This window comes from Varanus komodoensis, unplaced genomic scaffold, assembly GCF_004798865.1.
Source record: "Varanus komodoensis strain SLA01 unplaced genomic scaffold, ASM479886v1 scaffold32, whole genome shotgun sequence".
NCBI lineage: Eukaryota > Metazoa > Chordata > Lepidosauria > Squamata > Varanidae > Varanus > Varanus komodoensis.
Genome location: NW_025335798.1, coordinates 5,474,809 through 5,480,808, shown reverse-complemented (window position 1 = coordinate 5,480,808; position 6,000 = coordinate 5,474,809). Strand labels below are relative to the sequence as shown.

At 41.8% G+C, this 6,000-nt stretch overlaps 1 protein-coding gene across 1 annotated transcript in view; it reads right to left on the bottom strand.

Annotated features, from left to right (window-relative positions):
• Positions 1-6,000, bottom strand: part of MARCHF4 (membrane associated ring-CH-type finger 4) — a 150,006-nt gene that overhangs the window by 51,523 nt on the left and 92,483 nt on the right. The gene's annotated exons all lie outside the window — the stretch shown is intronic.

Below are 6,000 nucleotides of genomic sequence, written 5' to 3'. Positions count from 1 at the left end.
CTGCGCCTGTCTTTCCTGCAGGAGCGCCCCCGTGATCATGCATGTCTTCCCTGCACGAACGAAACTGCGATCATGGCCATCTCCCCACTTGCGGGGTGGGGAGTTGGCTGCAATCTTGGTCTCCACCCAATGCGGTGTTTGCGACCCATGTCAACATTTTCATGAAATTTTTGTTTGTGACCCGATTTGGTCGTGAACCAAGGCTGAGGTACCACTGTACTCTTGAAACTTACTGGAAATGTGCTATGGAGCAACAAAACGAATAGCAAGCCTGGTGACTCCCTGGTTATGGAACACCCTCTGAAAGGAGCTGTTTCAGGAAAAAGGATGACACTTTCAGCGTCAGGTTACAGCATTTTTTGCTATTTCCCCACAATTTTAATTTGAGAAATGCTTCAGCCTGCTGAATATTTTTAGTCCCTGCCTCATTTTATCATTAAGATTATGCTTCTATTGAATATTTTAATGTTTTATAATGTATTTGCTGTTCACTGCCCTACAATCCATTGGATGAAGAGTAGCATACAAATCGTTTAAATAAATGAATGAATACATTTACATGACCAATAATACAGGGTAAATTACTCTCTGTAGAAGGGAATGTGTATTTTATTGTTGCTAACGCAAAGTGTTTTTGATAACTTCACTACAAGAGAGGCATGAAGTCTGAACACATAAGAATAAATTTGTTAACTCCTATGATTTTTGTGTCCCTGGGCAGCAGAAATGCCAATTTAATTAACTGTATGTGCTGAGATAGCCAGACTATTGAAACAAAACACAAATCTGTTTCAGAGGAAAGTATAGAGAACAAATATTAATGAAGATGTTTTTGGTGAAACCCTAGAGTTTTTCTTCCTGGAGTGCTATCTAATGGTAAGAATGGATTTAATTTTTATGTCTCATGCATGCCCTTCCAAGGTCAGTGAGATTCATTCCAAGGGTTATTTTGAAGGAGACTTTTCAATAATTTTAATGCTGAGTTTTGCAGCTCAGGATGCAGAATATCAGCTCATTTGAGCACCCATTTGAATGAATATTTCTCTGTTTGGATATTCTTCAAAGCACTGTGTCTGTAAGACATTAAACACCCTGGGCGTAATTTATTCTATTTTCTGTTCTTCATGTTAGCATGTCTGCTATGTATGGGAAATGGGAAGGTCAGAGGTGGGCTAAAATTCAAGTGAACCAATTGGTACTTCACTGGGGAAATTGTTTTGTGTAAAGCTCTGCTCCATCATTTTGTTCTGTTTTGTTAATGGTAAATTCTGCCTATAATGCACATTTTTCTTTTCTAGATGGGTGGGACCTCATTTACTGATGCTTTTTGGGAGCATGACTGTTTATTCTTGAGAAAGGGAAATGACTTTGGAAACAGGTAAATAGCTATTGCATGTTTCATTTATATGATGTTGTTGATGATGATGGCATTGCACTGACACCCTGCCTGTTTTCCTTTTGCGGCAATATTGTTCCTTAACCTATTAATTTAGGTTCAATTTCGATGATGAATTATAGGGTTCTGTAACTAGTCTTGTGCTAGGCTTTTCTTTAGAATGGCCATTTATGTAATGACAGAAAAGAAGACAAAAGAGAACACAGATGGGCACAAAACATGCATGTGCTCATTTATACGTATAGATGCAAATGCAGAAATAAGCAGTATAATTTTAAATAGAAATACAATGCATCCCACCATAGTGAGGAAAACATGAGCAAATGACCTGCCCACCTTGCTTAGTTTGCAGTCCAGTACCAGCTACTGATAGGTAACTTCAAAGCTTTTGCTCCCTCTGTGTATGGTTCTTTAGCTTTACACTGAACTTGGACTGTCAAACAGAGCCCTGCTCTGACCTTCCTACAAACAGACGGCTGTCCTCATAGACTCATACAATAGTTGAGCCAGAAGAAGGCCATTGAGACCAACCTCTCCTGGTGCAGGATGCCAAGTCACACCATCCCACTCAGATGACCATCAAGTTTCGCCTTGAATGTTTCTAGTGTGGGAGAGCCCACCACCTCTCTAGGCAGTTGGTTCCACTGCCATATTGCTCTGACAGTGAGGAAACTTTTCCTGATATACAGCCTGAATCTGGATTGTTGCAACTTGAATTGATTATTCTATGTCTACACTCTGGCATCAGCGAGAAGAGATCTTGACCTTCCTCTTTGTGACAGCTTTTGAGGTACCTATAGAGGGATATCATGTCCCCTCTTAGTCTTCTCCTCTCAAGGCTGAATGTGCCCAGTTCTCTCAGTCTCTCCTTATAGGGCAGTGTTTCCAAACCCTGGATCATTTTTGTTGCCCTCCTCTGGACGCTTTCTAATTTTTCTGCATTTTTCTGAAATCTTGGTGCCCAGAACTGGACACAGTAATATCCTCCTCGATGTTTTAGTCTTGGAATGTAACACCAAATCAAGTTTTGGGAAAGGAAGTTTAATGGTAGCTAGTTTAATGGTTGTGGGAGACAATCAGACTGAGTTAGATGGTAAATAGCCTGGAGGACTCTTTGGAACTGGGGGTGCCTACTTTGCTTTGGACAACTTAAAGCAGGATTCGCCATTTGTGATCAATTTTGGGGGCTGTTTGCTTCCAAAAGGATAGGTAATTATTGGGAAACAAAATTTTAAAGATGTCACAAGATTCTAGCATTTTCTCATTTAAAGGAAACAATTCTGTCCTACTGCCTGTGGACTCCTGCTTGCTTGAAGAAATGGGGAAAGCATGATGCTGTGTCACCTCAGCACTGAGGCGACCAGGGCTGCGGGGCTTCTTCTCACTCACCGGGACGCAGGAAGCACAGAGCACCTGGGAGGAGTCCCTAACCTCTCATGCCAGTGTTGAACCAGCTTTGGGAAAGAAAGGCTTTTGTGTGGGAAATAACCATGCTGAAGATGGCTGCAGTGTAGTTTTAGCATTTGCATGTTAGATATTTAAGCAGGAGGGGGTGTGAAGGAGGCACATTGCAGCTGATCCTGGGGTACCACAAGAATGGAGACACCTTTCACAAGTGCTTTCCACTGAGCACATGGAGGATGAGTGGGGCCTTGTTAATGGGCCCTGCTTCAATTATCATCCACCTCTCGCTCCACCCACTTCCTTGCTTTCCATGAGCTATGCATGTTGGTTCCTCTACACGCTGGGACACCCTTCGTGATTGCTAAGAGGTGCTTGTGCACATGGCTGTATTTATTTGTGTATTTATTTGAGTATTTTTATACCACCCAAGAGTGGAGGCTCTCTGGACAGGTATCAAAAGTTAAAATTAAACAAACATTTGAGAAACACACGCAAGCATTCATTTAAAAGCATGGCAATTGCAGAATGGCAATGATGGCAATTGTAGTTGCTGTGTTTCAGCACAGAAGCATAGCAGTAGTTCAGGATAAAAGAGAATATATAAAACCAAGTTTAAAAGTTAAACTCTGTGTCCGCTGCATATGCTGTGTCTATATGGCTCTCCATTTAGAACTGATGCTGAACATGCAGAGTTTAGAGGTAGAGAGAGCCAGTGTGGTGTAGTGGTTAAAAGCATGGGACTGGAACTCAGAGGATCTGGGTTTGAGTCCCCGCTCGGCCATGGAGCCCACTGGGTGACTTTGGGCCAGTCACAGACTCTCAGCCCAACCTACCTCACAGGGTTGTTGTTGTGGGGATAAGATGGAGGAGGAGAGATGATGTAAGCTGCCTTGAGCCCTTTATAGGAAAAAGGCAGGATATAAATAGCAATATAAAAAAATAAAAAACCAGTGATCTTGTTGGTGAGCAGCTGTGTCCTGTTCCCTTCTATGCATTTAGTGAAGGCACAGAGGAAAAATGTGAAAAGGACTAGTGAGATACACCAATATAGGCAGAAAAGAATGTTGGTTTAGCATAATAAGGCTCCTCTTGAACTCTTAATTTATTAAAGCAATCGATTAACATTTTCAACTTTGACCTACTTGGCCTGGATCCAAGACAATAACACAGAAAAGACTCATATCCAAAGCAGTACAGTGTCATATGCTGGAACTTGGAAATAAAACCATTTTCCTTTTCATTAAGTGCATACAGTATAAGATTTATTTGTAAGAGTGGAGAGATGATATACTGCAACTTTGATAACTTTCCCTGCAATTCCCATGGCGCAATTAAGGAAGTGTGAGAGGATAGTGTCTGGTAGATGGTCATCAATTGTAATTGCCCCAAAAGAGATTAGACTGTCTCAATGCTGTTCGGAAGTCATTCCTTGCCTATGTGTCAGAGGAGGAGGAGGTTGAATGATCCCAATCTCTCGAGTGTGCTGGCTTCAGAAGGTGGAGGCACAGGTTGCCCTGCAGGGTTCAAGTCGGTACCTCCAGACTGCTAGCCACTGAGCTCCTCATAAGTTGAAGCCTATTCAGGAGGAAAGGTCTTCCACAGGAATACAACTTCTGCCAAAGTACTGCTGATCAGCAGCGGGGCCTTGGGAGGTGCTGGGGTGGCTCTGGCTCCAAAAGCTTTCAGTCAGAGCGTGGTAGCCAGTGGACTACCAAGTTTTTTCCACCAGCACCAGTGTTGTGATTGATCCTCTGTGCTGCTGACCTTTAGACTTTGGGCTGCTTCTGTGCTGGGCTGCTTACGTGCGTATCGAGCTTGGCCATGCCTCAGATTCTGCTCTTGTAATTCTCTGTCACTGAATAGCAATTATGTGCTCTTCACCTTTTCCTGCTTACTGACCTCTCTCGGTTTGCGCTGCCCTCTTGCTGGTCTGATAGAACTATCTTTGATCTTCTTCCTGTCTACTGGCTTAGTAAGGGATTTGCCTGATTGTTGGCCCTAGGCTGAGCCTGACCCAGCCAGAGCAGGATGAGGATCAGCAGAATAAGTAATAGAAAGTACCAGAAATCATTTTACATGGTCAGTTTCCTTTGGATAATAGAACCTTGGAAGCAAATCATGGAATAGATCTGCAAACAAGTAGAAATTGTTGATGGTTCGCACCATCAAGACTGAAACTGTTCTCTCATACTCTGTTCAAAGTCAAACCCCAAAAACTGCTTCAAGCCTGCAAATATATGTACCCCAGACTTAAGCTTATGAATATAAAGATTCAAATGTCAAAAGGCACATTTCAAGAAGGAAGTCTAACAAAGCCATTGTTATAAACAGTGCATTTTCTTTTCAAAACATCCTTTGTTGTCTCCCTATCAACAATAATAAAAAGTGGATTAAGGATACAAATGATTTTTTTTTAAAAAATAGCTTTGTGGGACATATAATTTCCATTGATGCAACCTGTGCTTACATGCTCTTCTTTTTATGTTACCTGTAATATATAGTTCAGCCTGGAGAAGATCAGTTATTCTCCCTTTCCATTCTTCTGTGTGTGAAGTTTTCTGAGCATTAATAATGGTCCATCCCTTGGAGAATTGTTCTCAAAAGAGCAATTGCCTGGGAATTCTAAATAGCCAGCTGCACATTTCCCAAAAGATTTTATGAGCTAGAGATTGAAAGTAGGTTTGTGATAATTTAGACTTTAAAAATCACAGTGATAAGTGAAATGGCCCAAAAAGCATCCAAAACAAAAACAACAACAACAAAAAACTTCACAGTTTTGTTGCTGATTCTGATTAGTAAACAAAACTGGGATCTGGAATGGAATATTCCTGTTTAGGGCCCAGACAGCCATGCCTTACTCCACTCTGCTCCACCCGCCACTCTAGTTTCCTATTTTTTTCTTCTTCTCAGCAGCCAATCAGTATTCCATAGTCATCAGGCATCTTCAGTTCACATTGGGTTATTCTTGGGAATCTGTGTCCCATTTGAATTTTAAATAGAAGATGTGTCCGGAGAAAGAACTGTCCTTTGGGTTGGCAAACTTCAAAAGGAAGGTTGGCCAACCAAAAGTGGAAGATTCTCCACAAGACCTTTTCATACTCATGTGTGAAGTTACTGCATCCTGAAAAGACTGCAGCATTCTACGAATGAACACGAAGGGGCAAAGCTGGCCCAATTCTTCCTGTTTGACCCATGTTCAG